The sequence below is a fragment of the Thamnophis elegans genome, chromosome 8 (assembly GCF_009769535.1).
Source record: "Thamnophis elegans isolate rThaEle1 chromosome 8, rThaEle1.pri, whole genome shotgun sequence".
NCBI lineage: Eukaryota > Metazoa > Chordata > Lepidosauria > Squamata > Colubridae > Thamnophis > Thamnophis elegans.
This window is the reverse complement of record NC_045548.1, coordinates 76,590,016-76,613,213: the sequence shown is the minus strand read 5'-3', so window position 1 is coordinate 76,613,213 and position 23,198 is coordinate 76,590,016. Positions and strand designations below refer to the sequence as shown.

At 48.7% G+C, this 23,198-nt stretch overlaps 1 protein-coding gene across 1 annotated transcript in view; it reads left to right on the top strand.

The window, feature by feature from the left end:
• PTP4A3 (protein tyrosine phosphatase 4A3) overlaps positions 1-23,198 on the top strand; it is a 101,632-nt gene that overhangs the window by 18,148 nt on the left and 60,286 nt on the right. Inside the window, exon 2 of the mRNA XM_032223463.1 lies at positions 5,401-5,526. The gene's annotated coding sequence lies outside the window, so the exon portion shown is untranslated. The remainder of the gene's footprint in view (positions 1-5,400; positions 5,527-23,198) is intronic.

Below are 23,198 nucleotides of genomic sequence, written 5' to 3'. Positions count from 1 at the left end.
CAAATAACAGTTCTTTTCTTTAACGTTATATCTACACGTACCGGGGATTTGTAGTAAAAATGTCTCTCTCTTTCTCCTTCACCTTGCAAATCCTTCATCATCTCAGTTCAATATTCGTTCAGGACAATAAAGGAAGTTTACTCTTAAGTTCTCAGCAACTGGTAGTAGGTGACAAGATGTTCCTTATACAAGGAGTAAGGGAACTCCTACTCAAGCCAGTGAGAAGGTTACCTGGGGACAAATCTCTCTCTCTCTCTCCATGGAGTCCAGCGAAGCTGATGGGCTCCTCAAAGGTCCTTGTGACATCCTTGTGGTTGGTTTTTAAGGACGCCCTTAAAATCCTTGCTGGTCTCTGCAAACCACGAACAAGTAAACATCTCTTTTTTTTTTATAGCAATAGCAGTGGACTTATATACCGCTTCATAGGGCTTTCAGCCCTCTCTAAGCGGTTTACAGAGAGTCAGCATATTGCCCCCAACAATCCGGGTCCTCATTTTACCCACCTCGGAAGGATGGAAGGCTGAGTCAACCCTGAGCCGGTGAGATTTGAACCGCTGAACTGCTGATCTAGCAGTAGCCTGCAGTGCTGCATTTAACCACTGCGCCACCTTGGCTCTTCAAAAGTTAGCCACACGGCTTTTTGAAAAAGCCATTGTATGCTTTGGATAAGATTGCACGATTGTAAGGGAAGGTGGGGAGAGGGGAGAGAAAAAGAAGAAGAGGAGGGAAGGAGAGAAAGAAAGAGAAGGAGAGAAGGTAGGAAGGGGAAGAAAAAGGGTAGGAGTAGGGAAGAGATAAGGGAAAGAAGAAGGGGATGGAGACTAGGAAGGAAGGAAGTAGAGAAGGAAGGGAGGGAGAAAGGAAGAGAAAACAAGGTGGTGTCTTAGCAGGTGCGAAGGATGGTAAACAAAGCATTCTAAACTATACCTTATAACCTTCCAAATGGGATAATAATAATATAAGAATGGCGAAGAAAAAGAATAATTATGTGAATGTATATCTATAATCTATATGTAAGAGAACAAATGATAGTAAAAATATATAGCATAATATAGGTAAATAATATCTGGTCATAAGTTTAAATAAATAAAGGTTCAAATCCCAGTAAGGGTATGGCTAGCTGATGAGAGCTAAATAGCTTGAAATAGATCTATACTAGTCTCCCTTTATTTATTTATCAGCACAAATAAAAAACACAAATAAAGAAATGTACATACAAATGGATAACGAATAAGGAGATTATGAATGAAAGATAGAAATGTATAGTAGGGAAAACACTAACTGCAAAGAAACTGATTTGGAACTGCTGTATGATATACGATGGAACTTATTGTTCCTATGTTGTTTTTAATGTTATGTGTTTGTTTTTGTTTATGTGTTTAAAATAAAAAAAAAATTATCCAGGAAAAAAAAAAAGATTGCATGAACTTTACGATCTTTCCAAAGGAAGAAAGCCATAAAACAGGGGTGTCAAACTGGATTAATTCGAGGGCCAGGTCAGCATTGTAGTTCCCCTCCAGGTCCTAACCGGGAGGGAGGAGGAGAACAGGGGGGAGAACAGGAGGCATGGGACGGCCTTGCACACACACACACCCCGTTCCCCGTTTTTCGGCCTGGACAGCCTCCTGCAGCACTTTGCCAGCCCAAGTGGGGTTTGGGGGGGGGGGCTCACAAAGCCCCCTCCCCTGCGGCCCATTTTCAGCCTCACAGCCCTCCTGCAGCACTGCCGACCAAAAACAGGCTGCAGATGGGTCTGGCGAGTTTCCCACACAGCCCGTTTTTGGGCCGCCAGAGTGCTGCGGGAGGCCAAAAACAGACCATGCAGGCATATCATGAGGCTATTGCGTGGCCCATTTTCATCTGGCAAGAATGCTGCAGGAGATCGTCCAGGCCGAAAACGGACCCTGCAAGGACCTTGTGACGCCCGTTTTTGGCTGCCTCCAGCGCTTTGCCAGCCAAAGTGGGGTGGGGGGGGGCTCGCACAACCCATTTACAGCCTCCCACAGTACTCCGCCAGCCAAAAGCAGGCTGAAGGTGGGTCTCGTGAGGCTCCCACGCGGCCTGCTTTTGGCTGGAGGAGGCCATGGAGGCCAAAAACTGGCCACACGAGTCCCCCCCACAGCCTGTTTTGGCCAGCAGAGGCACCACGGGCCGGTTCTTTGATATTTCCAGGCTGGCACCACGGGTAAAATCTAAGTAGCCTGCGGGCCACATCTGCCCCACAGGCCTTGACTTTTGACACCCCTGCTGTAAAATATTTTTTTTATTTCAGTGATCGATTGATTTAACAACATATCAAACCAAATTGAATACATGAAGACTTTACTGTATACAGCTGGTCCTTGACTTAACAGTTTATTTAGTGACCGTTGGAAGTTACAACGGCTATGGAAAAAAAGGGACTTGCGGCCGTTATTCGCACTTACGACCATGGAAGAAATCCCCGTGGTTATGTGATTTGAAATTCTGGTTCATATTTACGACAGATGCAATGTCCCGGGGACATGTAATGCCCTTTTGCTACCTGGCAAACAAGGTCAACGGGGAAGGGAGATGCACTCAACAACCGTGTGGCTAACTTTAACAGCTGCAGTGATTCACTTAACAACGGGCAAAAAATCTTGCAAGATGGGGCAAAACTCCCTTAACAAATGTCTCACTTTACTGGCAGAAATGTCGGGCTGAATTGTGGTCGTACGTTGGGGGCTGCCCGTTTTCCCATTGATCTAACCCTAACCCGTTGGCTCAAAACCACAATTTTGGCCCCTGAAAAATTAGCGGAGTTAAATCTTGGCTTTCGGGAACAAGAAAAAGGACCCAGGTGGCTGCAAAGATTAGATCTTCCATTTTTAGTGGACTTCCTCTGTTGATTAAATTAAAAGGAGCTTCGTTAAAAAGCAGATTTGTGCAAAAGGTTGTCGAGCTGCCAAGTAACTTTGCCCAACCGGCTTAAGAAATCATGAAGGAAGACTCTCGGTGAGTTTGGCATCCGGTTAAACTTTCCAGTTGGAAGGCTAAAAAAAAAAAAAAAAATTAGGTAATGAGCAATACTTCCTTGGAAAGATTATTTTTAAAATCCAGCGGTGATAGGTTTTAGAGTAGCATCTCGACCTGATCTGTTCCTAGTCTGAATATTATTATTGCGTTGGAAGGAAAATCCGTGGCACGACAAAACCGCGCTCGACTAAAGCGCGCCCGATTAAACCGCGTCGCTGACGTCATCAACAGGGCGACAACAGCAAGCGCGGAGAAAGAAGGGCTCTTTAAATAGCGCTTTGAAAGCAAGCCGATTCAACTTAAGGTAAGGGTTAGGTTTAGGGTTAGGTTTAGGGTTAGGTTTAGGATTAGGTTTAAGGTTAGGTTAAGGGTTAGGTTTAGGGTTAGGGTTAGGGTTAGGGTTAGGTTAAGGGTTAGCTTTAGGGTTAGGTTTAAGGTTAGGTTAAGGGTTAGGATTAGGTTTAGGGTTAGGTTAAGGGTTAGGTTTAGGATTAGGTCTCGGGGGGTTAGGTTTACGTTTAGGGGTTAATTTTAGGTTTAGCGTTTACAGCGTGCTTCTGTCTCCGCGCTGTTGTCGCCCTGTGATGACGTCAGCTACGCGGTTTCGTCGAGCGCGCTTTAGTCGAACGCGGTTTTGTGGTGGAACTGGAAAATCCATCTGGGTGTTGTGACCCAGGGGACGGACAGTGGGACAGTGAGGAGGTTGGGGAGGAACATGGGCCAGTTTTGGGGGTTTAGGAAAGCTCAGACGAGGGCTCCTGCCTCGGACGCAGAGAGGGAGTTAGACAGCAGTGAGGCAGAAGAACAGCTGGAGCCTGTTCCCAGTGTATGCATGCGCAGAAGACAAGAACAGCTAAGAAACCAGGGTCGACTTAAGAGTAAATCCACACCTTGTGGGTGATTGGCCCCTCCCAGAGGAAACGAAAGAGTTGCAAATGGGGAGTGGGCTTTTGCAGGAAACAATTTGTTCCTTCGGTCCAGAAAATTCCACTTATGAGACATTGCCAAGTTTTGCTTTGTGTTTGGAAGCTGGCAGTGCTCTCAACGAGATAAGGTGTCTGCTTTCTGCCTTTTAAGAGCATGCTGGGAAATAATACATTTAAAAAAAAATGTTTTAATATTTCCCAAAATATTTCCTCCTTCGGGGATGAGGGGAGCTTCCCACAAATGCATTGCATGGGCCCGTGATGGCAAACCGTGTGGTATGCGTGCTGCAGGTGGCATGCAGAGCCCTCTCTGTGGGCACGATGCTCCATCACCAGCTACTTCTCATGCGCCCCAGCCAGCTGGTCTTCACGACCTGAAAACGGGCCCCGTTTTCCAGGCTGCTTTGGGGCCTTTTTCGGGCTGTTTTCAGGCTGGTTTGGGGGTTGTTTTCCAGGCCTGTAAAATGGCCTGAAAACAGCCAAAAAAACAAGCATGCACCAGCCAGCCAGCTTGGTCTTTGGGTTTTGGGCGCTCCAGCATGTTCACAGGAGCACCCGTTCCAGTTTTGGGCACTCGATGCTGAAAAGGTTCTCCATCACTAGCAGTCATTTACTGCAATGCGCTCTACATGGGGCAGCCCTTGAAGAGTGTTCGGAGACTCCAGCTGGTCCAGAATGCAGCCGCGCGAGCGATTGTGGGTGCACCCCGGTACACCCACGTTACACCTATCCTCCACGAGCTGCACTGGCTGCCTATTGGTCTCCGGATACGCTTCAGGGTGCTAGTTATTACTTATAAAGCCCTACATGGTATTGGACCTGGGTACTTGAGAGACCGCCTTCTGCCGATTACCTCCCACAGACCCATTTGATCCCACAGATTAGGCCTCCTCCGTATTCCATCTGCCGGCCAATGTCGGCTGGCCACTACTTGGAGGAGGGCCTTCTCTGTGGCTGCCCTGGCCCTTTGGAACGAGCTCCCCGTGGAGATTCGGACCCTCTCCACCTTTCGGGCCTTCCGGACGGCCGTGAAGACCTGGCTGTCCCAGCAAGCCTGGGGTTGAGTTCCCCCCCCCCCTACTCGAATTTGCTGTGTCTGTTGTGCTTTTAAATTGTTCGTATCGTCTGATTGTTTTGGTCTTACTTTTTGTAATTTCCCCTCCCTTGGCTTTTGTTCAGCCGCCCTGAGTCCCTTCGGGGAATAGGGCAGCCTACAAATTGAATAAACTCCAACTCCATTTATGTTCCAGGATCCAATCTAGGTCGGTCTTTGGGTCCAAAAGTTTTGTCTTCCGCCCTTGAAGTACGATTATAATGGAGCCTTCTCACTTATAGTGGAAAAACAGTCATAAGTCACTTTTTCTCAGGGGCCGTCATTAATTCCAAACAGTCACTAAAACGAATGGTTGTAAGTTGGAGGACCGAGCCGTTTTAAGGTTCCGTTGTAGGATTTCAACCCGTCTCTTTTCCTTTCCAGGTGTGCATTGGTGCATTGTTACTTGGGAAGAAGTGCCAAGGATGGAAATCCAAGAACGGAGATGAAATTATTTGGCGCAGCGTTGGGCTATATCGGGCACTGTTCTGGAAATCTGTTCTAATTTTGGTAAGTCACACAGCGCTGAAGGATGATGGGGCGGATTGTAGCAAACAGGGGGTTTGCTGTGGCCCGCCACAGGTGTGCTCCCACCTGGCAGCAGATTCGGACAGTGGGGATGTTGGGAAGGAACACGGGCCAGTCCTGGAGTCTGGGGAAGGCTCGGAGGAGGGCTCTGTGTCGGAGGCAGAGAGGGGGCCAGAGCCGTATGCCAGTTATCAGCTGCCTTCGGAGTCAGACATCAGTGAGGCAGAGGAACAGCTGGAGCCTGTTCTCAGTGTGCGCACACGCAGAGTGGCCAGACGAAGGGAAGAACTAAAGAACAGGGGTCGACTTGGGAGTAAGGCCACAGGTGGATGGTGAATGGCCCCTCCCAGAGGAAATAAAAGAGCGAAAGGGGGTGGAGTTTGCAAGAGACAATTAGTTCGCTTCATTCGCTTTTGTGGGTGCAGTTTTGTTGGTTCGTTGTGGACGCGTTTATGACGTCGTGGTTTTCTCGCCACGGTTTTGTAGGCGCGCTTTTGTCGTGTGCGCATTTGTCAGGTCACGCCGTTTTTCGCCAATCACGGGCTTCAGGAGGTTTTCCTGGAGTCTGGGGAGGGCGAAAACAGCCTCCCCACGCCTTCCGGAAGGCCGAAAATCAGCTGGCCAGCGTGGGCATGCACGCTGGAGGGGGCATAGGGCAACGCCTCAGGTGCCCTCAGATATAGCTCCTTGTGGCACGCGTGCCATAGGTTCCCCGTCATGGACCTCAAGGGAGCCCAAACTTGGTGTTGCTAAGCAAGACCCTGGTTCAGTGAATTCTGCCCCATTTCTTGCCACCGTTGCTAAGTGAATCACTGCACTTGTTAAGTTAGGAACCCGGCCGTTAAGTGAATCTGGTGAAGCTAAGCTTTCTCATCTGGATGGTATTTTTTCTAGTCTTTTACCTCTTGCAGGTAGTCCTCAACTTACAACGGTTTGTTTAGTGCTCGTTCAAAGTTACGACAGCATTGGAAAAAAAGTGACTTACGGCCATTCTTCACACTTTGCTCACGTGATCAAAATTCAAGACCCCTGGCAACTGACTCACATTTATGACGGTTGCATTGTCCCCGGGTCACGTGATCCCCTTTTGCGACCTTCCCACGAGCAACGTCCATGCGGAAGCCAGATTCCCTTAACAACCCTGGAACTAACTTTAACAAATGCAGCAATTCGCTTTACAACGGTGGTGAGAAAGGTCGTACAGTGGGGTGTGACTCACTTAATTGTCTTGCTTAACGAAAGAGATTTGGGTCTCCGTTTTGGTCCTACGCCGAGGACTACCTGCATTTTGCTAATGAGTTACTCCAGGCTTTAATTACGTTATTTTGCTTTCATGGAGGTGGATAGCTCTCAAGATACTATTTGTATTTATATTAATTATGGCTGTTTGCAAACTCTACACCTTCCTAAGGCGTTCCTTTAAATACACGTAATGTTGCCTTTGCTTTGTTTTGATTCTGAATTATTGGTTTTTACTCGGGGGCCAATTGAGCCATGAACTTTATTTGGCCAAGCAGGATTTTGCAACAGTTCTGTTTTTCTGTTGATCTGTACCACACCTTTGTGAAGGTGTGCAATGAAGACACGTTCTTGTTGTTGTTTATATTAAAGTCTGTCTGTGCGTCGCCTTTAGATTCCAACCGAGATCCTGTAGGACAGCTTCAAATGTTGCTCCATGTCGTTGCTTCACGTTGCCCGACATGACTTAAAGCTCTTGTTGTCCCAACTTTTGGAGAACATCAAGGTTTCTTCCCTGCTTAGCAGACTCCTCATTTTTCTTAGGTCAGTGATCCTCGACCCCTAGACCGCAGCCTGTCACCACTGGTCAGTGGCCTGGCTAGCAATGGTCCACGCAAGTGCAAAACCACCATCCTTCCCAGACCATGTGAAAATAACTCTCCATGGTATCAGTCCCCAATACCCAAAAGATTGGAGGCCACTGTCTTAGGCTAATGACACAAGGACACAGCTACTTGAGGCTTCAGTGGGTTTGGTGTTAGACAGGTGGGTGGGTGAACGGATGGACGGACAGGGATGGATGGATGAATGATAGGTAGATGATAGGTAGGTAGGTAAGTGGGTGGGTAGGTAGGTAAGTGGGTGGGTGGGTAGGTAAGTGGGTGGGTGGGTGGGTGGGTGGGTAGGTAGATAGGTAGGTAGGTAGGTAGGTAGGTAGATAGATAGATAGATAGATAGATAGATAGATAGATAGATAGATAGATAGATAGATAGATATAGATACCCTGTTTCCCTGAAAATAAGCTCTCCCTGAAAATATTTCAACACAACAGCAGCCATGAGGTGACCACGCTCACTGCCTCCTGCACCTCAAAAATAATAAGACCTCCCCGAAAATAATGCCAAACACTTATTTCAGGGTTCAAAAGAAAATAAGACCCTGTCTTGTTTTTGGGGGAACACTGTGGGTAGGTAGATAGGTAGGTAGAAGATGATAGATAGATGATAGATAGATGATAGATAGATAGATAGATAGATAGATAGATAGATAGATAGATAGATAGATAGATAGATAATCATATTTTTCAGAGTATAAGACGCACTGGAGTATAAGACGCACCGGAGTATAAGACGCACCAAGGTTTTGAAGAGGCAATTTTTTTAAAAAAAGTAGGTAGGTAGGTAGGTAGAGGGAGGGAGAGAGAGAAATACAGTAGGTAGGTAGGAATAGAGAGAGTAGGGAGATAGGTAGATAGAGGGGTGGAGAGAGAAAGAAATACAGTAGGTAGGTAGGGAGAGAGAGCGTAGATAGGTAGGTTGATAGAGGGATAGAGAGAGAGTAAGTAGGTAGGTAAATAGAGGGAAAGAGAGAGAGAGAAATACAGTAGGTAGGGAGAGAGAGAAAGAGAGTAAGTAGATAGGTAGGTAGGTAGGGGGATAGAGAAAGAGAAAGAGAGAAATACAGTAGGGAGGGAGAGAGGGAGAGTAGATAGCAGAGGTGGGTTCCTGGCAGTTCTAACCTCTTCTATAGAAGAGATCTCACAAATCTACTGTGCCGTTTAGAACCGTTCCAGCTCCCTCCCCCGACCCATCATCAATCACTCTAATTAAAAAGCTTTCCAAAAGGGGGGGGAGTTTTTGCTCTCTGCAAACCTCCCCAAAACGGCCCGTTTTTTGCGAAAACGGGCCCGTTTTTTGTTTTTGTTTTTCAAATAAAAGGCATTAATAACTTGGGGGGGCTTGCAGAGTGCTGGGGGCAAAAAAACGGCCCATTTTTTGCTCATTTCTGCCCTCCCCAGCTAGCTAGATGGTTGGTTGGTTGGTTGGTTGGCTGGCTGGCTGGCTGGCTGGCAGGCAGGCAGGCAGGCAGGCAGGCAGGCAGGCAAAGGAAAGGAAGATAAAGATAAGGAATAGGGAGGGAAGGAAGAAAGGAGGGGACGGAGGGAAGCAGGCTTTCAGGAAGGAAAGGGAAGGAAGGGAAAGAAGCAGAGATAAAGAAGGGAGGGAAGAAATAAAGAAAAAGAAGGACGGACGGACACCCCTTGGAATCAGATCACTGCACACCTGGAGTAAAAACTGGAGGATCACACGGAGAGCCGTGGAGTGAACTCATATGACCTGGTTTGCCAAAGGGATGGAGATCTTTGCTAGGTCTGTGCAGTCGAAATTGTGCAAGCCTCCGCCTTGTAAGCTGGTGCCAGCTGCAGGTGCCGCCTTCCTTCTCATGCCCGTGCTGGGCGTGGCCTTGCCCTGGAGTGTAAAAAGTACCCGGGTTTTCCCCCGTGACTCCCACACGAACTCTCCCGCTCCCTTCACGCCTTCCAAGTCCTCTCTCCCTTCCGCCGTTGTAGGTTTGCAATTTTCTCATACTCGGAACTTTTATTTTCGCTGGCTTTCCATCAGTGGTATCTCTCAGATACATTGTGGTTGCAACCCTTTGGCCCCGCTTGACCCATCTGGAGGGGACACCAGTTTTATTGTCTCCATTCTCTTAAAAAACCCAGCGGAGCGGAGCTTCCTTATTTTAATTTTCAGATTAATCCCACGGATGATCTTAACACCCAGAATTCATTTTTGCTTCCCTATTGGTGGGAGGCCACCAGTAGAACGAAGGAGAGCTTTCCGCATTGAACTGCTTAACGCCAGCTCAGCTGCTTCGGATGCAAACTATGGGGAGTTAATTTCCCAAGATTTTCTGACACATCCAAACGTTACGTGAGAATATTGTCAGCTCAGGATTGAAGTCAGGGGTTCTTAGTGCTCTCTGAGCTGGGTGGTTTTCTTGCAGATGTTTCGTGACTCAACGAGGTAACAAAAGCCATGTACTCAGACAAATCAGCCATCAACTGGCACATAGAGATGAACAATGTTTACATACCTTTTACAAGAGGCAGTCAAAAAGCCGAGAGGGGAACGAAAAGACTTCTCCAGCACTCAACATCCAGATAAGCAGAGGTTAACACCAAGATTAATACTTGACCAACAATGAAGAAGTAAATAATACTCCAGTTGAGGAATTACTAACGCACACAAACAACACTCACAGTAAACAACAGCCTAATCAAGGAGGACATTTCCACCCACTCTGATAGGGTGAGCCACTAGTGTTTAAGGAAAGCAAACCCCACGCCTTTCTAGCCCTGATGATGTTCTCTAGTTGGGTCATGGAATGTCTGCAATTAAACCACCAAGCTCAGAGAGAGCACCAAGGACTCCATAGTCTTTCTCCTCTACCCTGCAAGCCCCATGGCCTTCTGACATGGATGATGTTACCTAGTTGTGTAATGAAACGTCTGCAGGAAAACAACTGATCTCGAAAGAGCATCAAAGGCCCCACATGCCACCTCCTCCACCCCGCAATCCCCATGCCCTTCTAGCATTGATGAGGTTACCTAGTTGAGTAATGAAATGTCTGCAGGGGGGGGGAATTATCCCCCTTACAAATATCAATACCCAAGCTGGAAACATCTAAGTACAATCAGTACAGTAACTTCTCCAAAGTTGGGAATCATCTGCTCTCCTTTGGCTTTGGCATTTCTCTTTCCGGTCCGTTGGATAAAGGCGTTTGTGCTCCTGGATTAAAGCTTTTGGCTTGAACTCGCACAGGACTAGAGAATGAGCAGGTTTCCTTTTTGTCTACTCATCCGTGTCCCATCTGGGTGCACATAAATCATCGGTGGGTGGGTGGGTGTATACACCATTACGTCAAGGCATTTTCTGGCTTTGTGTAAGCTTGTGGAATTAGCAGCCTGTTGACAATAGTACACTGGGCCTGTTGGCCATCATCCCAGGTTTTCTCTTCAGAGCATATCTCTAGAATTATACGTATGACGTAGGTAACGATGTTGTAATGGACAGAATTTACCAGAAGAATTTGCATTTCAGACGTCAGTTCAGTCACGGTTTACCTAAGACAATACAGAAAAACAGACTCGGAAAGGACTTCAGAGGTCTTCTAGACCAACCCCCTGCTCCAGCAGGAAATCCTACACCATTGCAGACAAATCCAATCTCTTCTTCAAAGCCTCCAGTGAAGGAGCACCCTCAGCTTCTGAAGGCAACTTCTGTCCCACTGATGAATTGTTCTCACTGTCAGGAACTTTCTCCTTAGTTCCAGGTTGCTCCTCTCCTTGATTAGTTTCCCTCCATCACTTCTTGTCCTGGTGCTTTGGAGAATAGGTTGACCCTTTTTTTTTTTCTTTGTGGCAGCTCCTCAAATATTGGAAGGCTGATAACATGTGTCAGAAATCAAAGCATCTGCCAGAAGCGGTGAAGGGTCTCCCTTCAAGGAGCAAGGGGGTTGGACTAGATGACCTACAAGGTCCCTTCCAACTCTGTTATTGTATTTTTTTCTATTCTCTGATTCACTGCCAATCACCTCCACTAGACCAGTGTTTTTCAACCTTTTTTGTGCAAAGGCACACTTTTTTCATGAAAAAAATCCCGAGGCACACCACCATTAGAAAATGTTAAAAAAAATTAACTCTGTGCCTATATTGACTATATATAAAGTAATTCTAGGGCCTAGAAGACAGAAAGGAGGACCCAAGCAGTGGGGGGGGGAGGGGAGAGTCCCCTGCCCGGTCAGCTTGGAAGGATCTTTCCCTGCCCAGTGAAGGTTGAAGGGGCTGCAGGAAGGGCCAAAGTGACATCCACGAAGCTGATCACTCCAATCAGGGAAGGGGAGCGGCACCTTTGTCCCATCCTGAGAAAACCCCTGGCAGCCTGGGCTGCCTCTGGGTTCCCCTCCACCAGGGAAGGGAGCATTGGTGATGGGCAGGCGGCTGCCCGGGGCAGTCTTGGAGAGCGAAGGTGAGGACCTCCTTTGTGCAAACGGGGATCTCTCTTCCGCTACCCACACCGCCAGTGGTCAGCCTCTACCCCCCCCCCAGCCCGCTTCCCTCCCTTTCTTCGGGTCGGGCCGTTGGAAGGGGCGGGTTGGGCTGAGCCGGGCGGCGGATGAGACTCCTTTCTCAGCCGCGCAGGGCTCCTGGCGGACCCTGGCCCCGAGGGACTGCAGCCCCCTTGGATGTTTGAGGACGAGAGGGGCGCTTTGGCCCTGGTAGCGGTCCTTCGTTTCTTCCCTGGAGCCGTCGGCCGGGCTGGGCATCTTCGGCTTGAAGCCAGCGAGAGGGCCCCTGTGCCCCAGCGGAGGGTGGGCGGGCTGTGGGCTCCCGGTCCCCGCATCAGTTTGCCTCAGTTGGCGCGGCTCCAGGGTCGCTGCCCGTCAAGCGGGACATGAGGTCGCGCGCCGCCCCTTTTGCTCCAATTCGGGGCGTCCTGTTCTGGCAAGGCTCGTGGCGAGGCGGCGCTCGAAACCTGCCACCGGCCCCGAACGGAATGCGCCACACGAAATGTCTCCCCCGCAGCTCCGGCTGTCCAGGAGGGCGGCCGGTCAGACCCAGCGCGGGCTCACGTACGGCGCGGCAGCGGGAGCGAGCAGGCGGGCGGCGATGGCGGGTGGGGGGGGTCTCCAGCCCCAGAGGCGCTCGCGGGGCAGAGCGGCATCCCAGGCGCGCCGCACGCCCCGCCCGAGCCACATGGTAGTTGGCCGGCGTGGAGGAGAGAGCCAGCGGGGCGAGGAGGCAGGAATCGCCTCCCCCGATGCGCCGCGGAGCCCTGCCGACGAAAAGGTCGGCTGGCACGGGTCATCCTGCCGCTCATCCAGCCAAGAGCTGCCGGCCCGCAGCAAGCTTGTCTCCTGCCGCTTGTCTCCTGCAGGGGTGGCGCGACGCGGGGGCGTTTCTGCTCGGCCTCCTCCTGCGACTCCGCGGGCGAGGAAGAGGTCGGTGGCTTCTCACACACACACACACATTCTCCCACGCACAGAGCGGGAAAGGCGAGCAGCGACACCGGGCTGCTTCCTCCGCCGCCGCCGCCGCCTTCATGCAACGTGCACATTCCCTCTCTCTCAATTTCTCTTGGCTTGCAGCTGCAGCTGCTCTCAGGCAGGGTCAGCCCAGAGCCTGCAATGACAAGCCCCACCCTTGCGCGGCTCTCTTCCTCGGGCTCGTCGTCCCCTGGAGAAAATAGGATCGTGCACGTGTGCAACGGCCACGGGGCTTGCCGTAGCTCTGGTTCGGGTGAAAGGGACGACGGCGGTGGGAGATTAAGCGAATTCGCCACGAAGGCTCCCAAGACAACAGAGGCATTTTAAAAATGATTTTTGGGGGGAGGGGGGGGGCGAGTGTTTTTCCCACGGCACACCTCACACTGTGCCGCGGCACACTAGTGTGCCGCGGCACAGTGGTTGAAAAACACTGCACTAGACCGATTAGATCCCCCAGATTAGGCCTCCTCCGAATTCCATCCGCCGGCCAGTGTCGACTGGCGACTACCCGGAGGAGAGCCTTCTCTGTGGCTGCTCCGACCCTCTGGAACGAACTCCCCGTGGAGATTCGAACCCTCACCACCCTCCAGGCCTTCCGAAAAGCCCTTAAAACATGGCTGTTCCGACAGGCCTGGGGCTAAAGAGCTGTTGCCCCCCGTCTCGAATGGTATGACTGTTGTGTGTTTTTAAATTATGCATTATTATGTTTTGTTTTATTTTTTGTCTGTACCCCCTTCCCTGATTTGAATTGTGAGCCGCCCTGAGTCCCCTTCGGGGGAAAAGGGCGGCATACAAATGTAATAAATCAATCAATCAATCAATCACTTAACGGCGGCAAGAAAGTTAAAATGGAGCAAAATTCACTTAACTGATGTTTCCCACTTAGCAACGGAAATTTCGGGCTCACTTGTCGTAAGTCGAGGACTACGTGTAGAGTGACAGCAACCAACCAGGCCACCTCCTGAAGCAACTGAGTCCCCCAAGGGTCACTTGCTTTTCTCTCACTTTTCCAGTTTTCGCCACTCTTCTCTAACTTGGCACGCACTTGATGTGTGTTGGCAGGCCGCCACGGAAATAGCGTGCTCCTAACTTAATCTGTAGGGCATCAGGTTGAGGAGGGTTGTGTAAAACCTCCGTGGTGTGTGTGTGAGAGGCAACGGGATTGGTTCTCCTCTCCGTCCCTGAGTTGCCACAAAGGACAAACATTTTAAAAAGGGATTTAACATCTATCAACGTACGTAAACGACTTGCGTTTAGCAATCTGGCAGGTGGAATTGTCACAAAACTCTTGGGTTGTTGTTGTTAGTTGCGAAGTCTTGTCCGACCCATCATGACCCCATGGACAATGTTCCTCCAGGCCTTCCTGTCCTCTACCATCCTCTGGAGTCCATTTAAGCTTAAAACCTACTCCTTCAGTGATTCCATCCAGCCACCTCATTCTCTGCTGTCCCCTTCTTCTTTTGCCCTCCATCATTCCCAGCATGAGGCTCTTCTCTAGGGAGTCCTTCTTCCTTCTCATTAGGTGGCCAAAGTCTTTGAGTTTCCTCTTCAGGATCTGGCCTTCTAAAGAGCAGCCAGGGCTGATCTCCTCTAGGACTGACCGGTTGGATTGCCTTGCAGTCCTTCTTCTTTTGCCCTCCATCTTTCCCAGCGTGAGGCTCTTCTCCAGGGAGTCCTTCTTCCTTCTCATCAGGTGGCCAAAGTCTTTGAGTTTCCTCTTCAGGATCTGGCCTTCTAAAGAGCAGTCAGAGTTGATCTCCTCTAGGACTGACCGGTTGGATGGCCTTGCAGTCCTTCTTCTTTTGCCCTCCATCGTTCCCAGCATGAGGCTCTTCTCCAGGGAGTCCTTCTTCCTTCTCATCAGGTGGCCAAAGTCTTTGAGTTTCCTCTTCAGGATCTGGCCTTCTAAAGAGCAGCCAGGGCTGATCTCCTCTAGGACTGACCGGTTGGATGGCCTTGCAGTCCAAGGGACTCAATGCAGGAGTCTTCTCCAGCACCAGAGTTCAAAGGCCTCCATTCTTTGGCGCTCAGCCTTCCTTATGGTCCAACCTTCACAGCCATCCATTGCAACTGGGAAAACCACAGCCTTGACTATAGGCACTTTTGTTGGCAGGGAGATGTCTCTGCTTTTTAGGATGCTGTCTAGATTTGCCATAGCTTTCCTCCGCAGGAGCAAGTGTGTTTTAATTCCTTGGCTGCAAGTCCCCCCATCTGCGGTGATCTTAGAGCCGAGGAAAATAAAATCTGTCACTTCCTCCATTTCTTCCCCATCTATTTGCCAGGACTTGAGAGGGCCGGATGCCATCATCTTAGTTTTCTTAATGTTGAGTTTCAGCATTTCAACTCCTTGGCGCCGCCGTTTAAACCAGGGATGTCCAACCTTGGCAGCTTTTGAGACTTGGGTACTACTTCTCCCAGAATTCCCCAGCCAGAATGGGTGTCCAAGGCATTCTGGGAGTTGAAGTCCAGCTATCTTCAAGCTGCCAGCCTTAAAGCATGAAAGCAGTTGGGGACTCTAGCCAAATCAGCAGTCGGTGTGAGATGGGTGGCTTTGGGCCCGTCCCTCACTCTCAGCCCAATCCGCCTCACAGAGTTGTTGTTTTGGGGGGGAAACGGGAACTTGAAGGATCAGTAGGAACATTCTCTGCCTTTACTGTGGTGGAGGTAAGACACTCGTAACACCCTCGAGGGTGTCGGTGTTCTGTTAAGAGCCTGTTGTGCCTTAAAACGGCTTCTACCATACTGCCTTAAAATGGCTTCTACTGTGCAGTGCAGTGGAGTTGCCATGGTAACGGCTTCACATGGGGGGGAAATCCAACATTGGAAATTGCGGCGACATTCATGGAAGGAGGATTGGGATGAATAAAAACTTGGGCAGTGCCGGGCTATCAGCTAGTAAATAAAATAAAAATTATATGTTCCCTGCTAGCTTTGCTTCTTCAGACCGAGAACAAAGATCCCACTTTGATACCGAGTTGCATAACGAAGAAGTAATTAACTTCTCTGGACCTGTTGAAGCTTTGGGAATTGTCAGGAGACAAGAGGCAGGACTATTTTAAAGTCTTCAGGCACGCCATGCTGAATTGTTGTGTTGGTTTTGAGGTTTGAAGCTGGAGACTGTGAACCTGTAGTATGATTAAGGTTGGAGATACCCAGCAATTAAGAAACCCTTGTGCCTCTGAGTAATCAGAAATGTCTTTCGCAACACACAACATTATTTTTTTTCTTCTTCAACTTCCTCCGTTGCAGCTTTCTAATCTGGAAGCCAAGTACAGGTAGCGTTGTGGCCTGCCAGCAGAGCTGGTAGATACTCGGACAGTGAGAAGATTTGGGAGGAACCTGGGCAGAAGTGGGTTCCTACCAGTTCGCACCTATTCGGTAGAACCGGTTCGTCAAATCTACCAGTGGACCCGGAAAGCAGGCCACACCTACCGAAGAGGTTCCAAAAATTTTTGAAACCCACCACTGCCACACACACACACAGAGAGACAGACAGACACTCTGACACACACAGAGAAAGAGAAATAAAGGAAGAAATAAATAAAGAATGAAAGAAAAAAGAAAGAAAAAGAGTAAGAGAGATGAAAGAAAAAAAGAAAAAAGGGACAGAGAGACAAAAGGAAGGGGAGAGAGAGAGAGAGAGGACACATGGCCGGCAAGCCACTCCCACCAGGTCACATGGCTGGCAAGCCACTCCCACAAAGGAGGCCACACCCACAGAGTAGGTTCCAAAAATTTTTGAAACCCATCACTGAACCTGGGCCAGTCCTGGAGTCTGGGGAAGGCTCTGATGAGGGCTCTGTGTCGGAGGCAGAGAGGGGGCCAGGGCCATCTGATAGTTATCCGCTGCCTTCAGACTCAGACATCAGAGAAGCAGAAGAACAACTGGAGCCTTTTCCCAGTGGGCGCATGCGCAGAGTTGCCAGACAAAGGGAACAGCTAAGGAACAGGAGTCGACTTGGGAGTAAGGCCACAGGTGGACGATGAATGACCCCTCCCAGAGGACATAAAAGAGGAGCAAAAGGGGAGTGGAGTTTGCAGGAGACAATTTGTTCACTTAATTGGTTCGTGACTCTCCGAGACTCCTTGCCACATTTTGCAGATATCATCCTAGCAGCTCTCTAAGCCAGATAAGGTCTGTGACTGTAAATCCTCCCTTGAAAGACTTTGCTGGATGTGAATGAGCAGAATTCACATTCAATTAATAAAAGGGGTTTTTGTCGGGATCAGGAATTTGCTTCAAGCTCTTGGGAAGTCTCGGTCAGAACAGGTAGACCTCGACATACAACCACAATTGAGCCCAACATTTATGTCGCTAACGGAGACATTGGTTAAATGAGCTTTGCCCTGTTTTTCGTTAAGTGAGTTTTGCCTCGTTTTACGATTATCCTTGCCCCTTTTGTTAAGGGAATCGCTGCGGAGGTTAAACCAGTCACACGCTTGTTAAGTAAATCCGGTTTCCCCCTTAACTTTGCTTGTCCGGGCAACTGACCACAGGACACTGCAACCGTCATAAAGGTGAGTCAGTCGTTGAGCATCCGTATGTAAATCAGGTGACCATGGAGATGCTGCAGCGGTCATAAGTGTGAAACCTGCCCATAAGTCACTTTTTCCAGTGCCGTTGTAACTTTGAATAATGGTCATTCGGAGAACTGTTATAAGTGGATTTAGTTAACACACAAGTACTCCTTGACTTAACGACCATTCATTTTAGTGACCAAACTTATAACAGCCCTAAAAAAAATCATGCTTAAAGGCCACGCTTAGTGACCAAAGTCACAGAAGCACTTAAAAAGTTACTGCCGTAGCATCCCTGGGGTCATGTGATCAAAATTCAGACCGCTGGCATGGAGTTATGACGGTTGCAGTGTTCAGGATCATGTGATCCTTTTTTGTGGCCTTCTGACAAGTTAGTAGTTTAGGAAAAAGCACCGTGCTTAGAGAGCAGTTGTTCATAATTTATTCTTTGGTGCCACTGCGACCTTTGAGACAGGTCACACTGGCCTTTCAAAATCATGAAGGTGTGTGACGCAGCTGCAGAAGGAAGATTGGCTCCTGCAGGTTGGCCAGTGTTGAAGCTGGTAATTGAGGTGGCCAAGATTTGAACAGATTAACGGAGCTGGAAGGGACCTGGTAGGGCCATCTAGTCCGGCCCTCTGCTCAAGCAGGAGACATTACACCACTTCTGACAGATAGCAGTCCAGTCTCTTCTTGAAAACCTCCAGGGATGAAGCTCCCACAACTTCTGGAGGCAACTTCTGTTCCATGGGTTGATTGTTCTCACTGTTAGAAAAGTCCTCCTTATTTCCAGGTTGAATCTCTCCTTGTTCAGTTTCCATCCATTGTTCCTTGTCTGGCCTTCAAGTGCTTTGGAGAATAGCTTGACTCCCTTCCTCCTCTCTGGGGCAGCCCCTCAAATATTGGAAGACTGCTATCATGTCTCCCCTGGTCCTTCTCTTCACTAGACTAGCCATGTCCGGTTCCTGCAACCGTCCATCATATCTTTTTGTCTCCAGCCCCCTAATCCTCTTTGTTGCTCTTCTCTGCACTTTTTCTAGAGTTTCAGCATCCTTTTTATAGTGTGGTGACCAAAACTGGATGTAGTACTCTAGGTGGTTCCACCACAAAATCGCGGAGGACAAAATCGCGCTCGACGAAAGCGCGCATTTGACGTCATCACAGCGCGACGAAAACATCGCGCTGTGATCGAAAAATGTAAAAATAAAGCTAAAACTTTACCCTAACCCCCCCAAACCTAAACCTAACCCTTAACCTAACCCTAAATCTAACCCTAAACCTAACCGTTAACGTAACGCTAAACCTAACGCTAACCCTTAACCTAACGCTAAACCTAACGCTAACGCTCTAAACCTAACCCTAACCCTTAACCTAAACCTAACCCTTACCTTTATGTGAATCGGCTTGCTTTAATTTTAATTTTATTTCAATTTTTAATTTTTTCCGTCGCGCTGTAATGATGTCACATGCGCGCTTTCGTCGAGCGCGATTTTGTCCTCCGCGCTTTTGACGGGTCACGCTCTAGGTGTGGTCTTACTAAGGCTTTATAGAGTGGTATTAGTACATCACTTGTTGTATCCCTCTGTTAATGCAGCTTAGGATTGCATTGGCTTTTTTAGCTGACGCTGCACCCTGCTTGGCTCATATTTAATTGGCTGTCCACTAAAACTCCCAAGATTCCCCTCTCACGGTCACTGCTATTAAACCTGGTTTCACCCAGTCTATATTTGTTGTTTTGTTTTTCTTGCCTAAGACTTTGCTTTTCTCTACATTGGATTTCATTTCTTGCATTCTCCTGAGAGAGCTTGCTTGAAAAACAAGAACTGGGGACAAGGAGGGAAAACCCCCAAGCTTAGAGGGCACGAAGAACCCCACACGTCTCGGTCTAGACCAGTGTTTCTCAACCTTGGCAACTTGAAGATGTCTGGACTTCAACTCCCAGAATTCCCCAGCCAGCGTTCGCTGGCTGGGGAATTCTGGGAGTTGAAGTCCAGACATCTTCAAGTTGCCAAGGTTGAGAAACACTGGTCTAGACAAACCAACGTGGATATCTCTCTAGCAACTTGCTAGTGACGGGTGATGTGGTTCCTCCTGGTTGATTGTGAGCAGTTTTCTTGCAGGTGTTCCAACACCCAACACTGATGATGTTCCCTAGTCGGGTCATGAAAGGTCTATAAGAACACCACCAAGGTTAGAAGGCACCAAGGACCCCAAACCTCTCAATCTAGGCCAGTGATGGCGAACCTTTTCAGCACCGAGGGCCCAAACTGGAACATTCATGCGTGTGTCGGAAATCTGACGACCAGCTGGCCGGCATGCACATGCTTGGGGTTTTTTTGCCTTTTGGGGGGGGGTGCATTTTCAGGCCCCTTTTTTGACCATTTTCGGGGGCATTTTAGGCTGTATGTTTGGCTGTTTTTCAGACCAAAAAAACAGCTGAAAACAGTCCCAAAAATGGCTTGAAAAGGGCCTGGAAAAACGGACTGGTTCTTTTGGCTGGTTTTTTTGGCCGTTTCCCAGCACTCCGGTGCCCATGAAGCCCAGCTGGCATTTTAGGCTGTATGTTTGACTGTTTTTCAGACCAAAAACAGCTGAAAATGATCCCAAAAATGGCTTGAAAAGGGCCTGGAAAACAACCCGAAAAACGGACTGGTTCTTTTGGCTGGTTTTTTTGGCTGTTTTCCAGCACTCCGGTGCCCATGAAGCCCAGCTGGCATTTTAGGCTGTATGTTTGGCTGTTTTTCAGGCCAAAATCAGCTGAAAACGGTCCCAAAAATGGCTTGAAAAGGGCCTGGAAAACAACCCGAAAAACGGACTGGTTCTTTTGGCTGGTTTTTTTGGCCGTTTTCCAGCAGTCCGGTGCCCATGAAGCCCAGCTGGCGGCACGCGTGCCTACAGAAAGGGAGGGCTCTGCATTCCACCTCTGGCACGCATGCCATAGATTTGCCATCACGGATCTAGGCAAGCCAACATGGATATCTCTGTAGCATGTAGGCTAGTGACTGTTCTGTAGTTCCTATCAGCGTCCTTTCTCCTCTTCTGGTTGATTGCGATCTTAGAGCTCCTCTCCGTGCAACAGTTCAATGGGAAACGTACCGGCCAGTTTCCCTGCTTTCCAGCTGCTGTCGCCACCACCCCCCTCCCTCTCTCCTCCTTCCACTACACACACTGCTTGTTGCTTGCTTTAGGCCTTGGCTTCCTGCCACCCGGGCGGGAGAAGTCCAATGCCTTGCAGAGCTGCCAGTTTAAATAATGAAATTACGATTCCCCCTGGAGTTGGTCTCTCTCTTTCTCTCTCTCCTCTTCTTCTTCTCTCTCTCTCTCTCTCTCTCTGGCATTTGAGATTTCTAATTGGAGGCAGGCAGGGTTAGTCTTGCTGCACTGTCGTTTCTCCCCCCTCTTCGCCTTCGGAAGTCAAACCAGGTGAGTCTGCAAAGCTTCTTTTCTTGAGGGAGAAAGTTTCTTTAGAAGCCCCCCTAAATATCTTATTTTGCGTTCTTCTTGGCTGAGCCTTGCATTCCCGTCATCCGTCTGCTCTCCCCCCCCCCCAATTCCTTGGAGTTCCAAAAGGATTTTCAGGAACAGGAGAAGGGAAGTTTGAAGGCTTCCAGCTGTTGCTTAAGGAGGCTGGGACGGGGCGGTTGAGCGGGGGACACCCTCGCCTGTGACGCTGTTCAATTTCGGCTGTCTCCGGCCCTTGGCAACCAGGGTGGGCTGTGGAGAAGATTTGGCCGTGGTCTTTATCCAGGGAAGCCAAGCGTTTGGGAAAATGAGGTTTTGGGGGCGAGGGGAAGACTTTGCATTCCTGAATTCCAGACAGAAATTGGGAGTGCGTCTGGCCAGATGGATCTGAATTCTTGCAAGACGAACTAATTGGAAGGATTCTGTTGTGCCTATTGGATTGAACCTTTGGGTCCAAATTGCCCTAGCAGAATAACAGAATTGGAAGAGGACTTTGGAGCAACCAGGATGATTAGGGGACTGGAGGGTAAAACACATGAAGAACGGTTGCAGGAACTGGACATGGCTAGTCTAGTGAAGAGAAGGACCAGGGGAGACATGATAGCAGTCTTCCAATATTTGAGGGGCTGCCCCAAAGCTATTCTCCAAAGCACTTGAAGGCCAGACAAGGAACAATGGATGGAAACCGAAGAAGGAGAGATTCAACCTGGAAATAAGGAGGAATTTTCTAACAGTGAGAACAATCAACCCATGGAACAGAAGTTGCCTTCAGAAGTTGTGGGAGCTTCATCCCTGGAAGCTTTCAAGAAGAGACTGGACTGCCATCTGTCAGAAATGGTGTAGGGTCTCCTGCTTGGGCAAGGGGGGGTGGGATTAGATGACCTACAAGGTCCCTTCCAACTCTGTTAATCTGTACCCTGTACCATAATGGGTCCTCTGTGCTCTCAAAGCTGGCTTGTATCCTTGAAGACATTCCATTACCTAGCATGATGATGTTACCTAGTTAGGGGTAATGAAACATCTGTAAGAAAGAAGAAAGCTTAAGAGAGCACCAAGGATCCCTCATTTTAACCCTAAGCTACAAATATTCTCCTTTATTTATACCCTAAGCCACTTCATGCAAAAGATTGTCCAACCTCCTCTTAAAGACTTCCAGTGTTGGAGCATTCACAACTTCTGGAGGCAGGTCGTTCCACTGATGAATTGTTCTAACTATCAGGAAATTTCTCCCTAGTTCTAAGTTGCTTCTCTCCTTGATTAGTTTCCACCCATTGCTTCTTGTTCTACTCTCAGGTGCCTTGGAGAATAGCTGGACTCCCTCTTCTTTGGGGGAGCCCCTGAGATATTGGAAGACTGCTATCATGTCTCCCCTGGTCCTTCTTTTCATTAAACTAGACATACCCAGTTCCTGCAACTGTAGTTTGAAACAGGTTCTTAGATGTTGGTGTATAGAATGTGTGTCACACACCAGGTTCCACCTTGGAAAAACGAAGCAAAAAAGGATGATTCTTTACTTTAAAAAAAAATAGCTGACATACTAAAGCAGATCTTGGCAAATGTGATGCAGTCACTATAAAAGACACCACTTCATTGTGAGTTCTGGACTTCCTGCATATCGTCATTGCTTGAAATCTTTAAGAAGGGCCCGATCGGAAGTCTTCTCTTGGGATGTTCAGCTTTTGAACATTTTATTTCTATTTCACCAAAAATATTAGGCTGGCTTTGGAGTGTGTTTCTGTTTCCCACCGTTAGCAAAACCTCCGTGGAAACCAGGAGAGAATTAAAAGCATGAAGGAAGAAGGAATGAAGAAAGAAGATGAAACAGTGAAGTGATTTTAAAAAAAGCCCCCAGATACCATCAGCTCACGCTTCCCCCTCCAGAGATTCTCCCGGAGAGTCTGGAATTTTGCTTCTGGAATTCCCGAAACAATAACCGTGGCTGAGAAATCTGGAGATTGAATACCCAGGCTATCTGTATAGAGCAGAGGTCGCCAACGTTTCGGACCTCAGGGTCCACTAAATTCATAATTTAAAATCCCGTGGATCACTAATATTATTTTTTTAAAGGTTTTCTCGCGGACCAGTGGTTGGTGACTGCTGGTATAAAGTACATTAAGCAAGATTCACAATGCGCAAACCGGACATCTGTTTCTGCTGGAGCTGACAGGGCAAACGCCATGCGCCCACCTATGGCACGCGTGCCATAGGTTTACCATCACGGGACTAGACATACTCAATTGAAATTCAGAATAGAGCTGGAAGAGCGTGGCACGACAAAATCGCGAAGCCCTTATCCGCGGAGACATAAGCGCGTCGCTAAAGCCGCAACGTCATCATCGCGCGGCGCCGCGGCAGAAAGCCGATTTCAATTAAGGTAAGGGTTAGG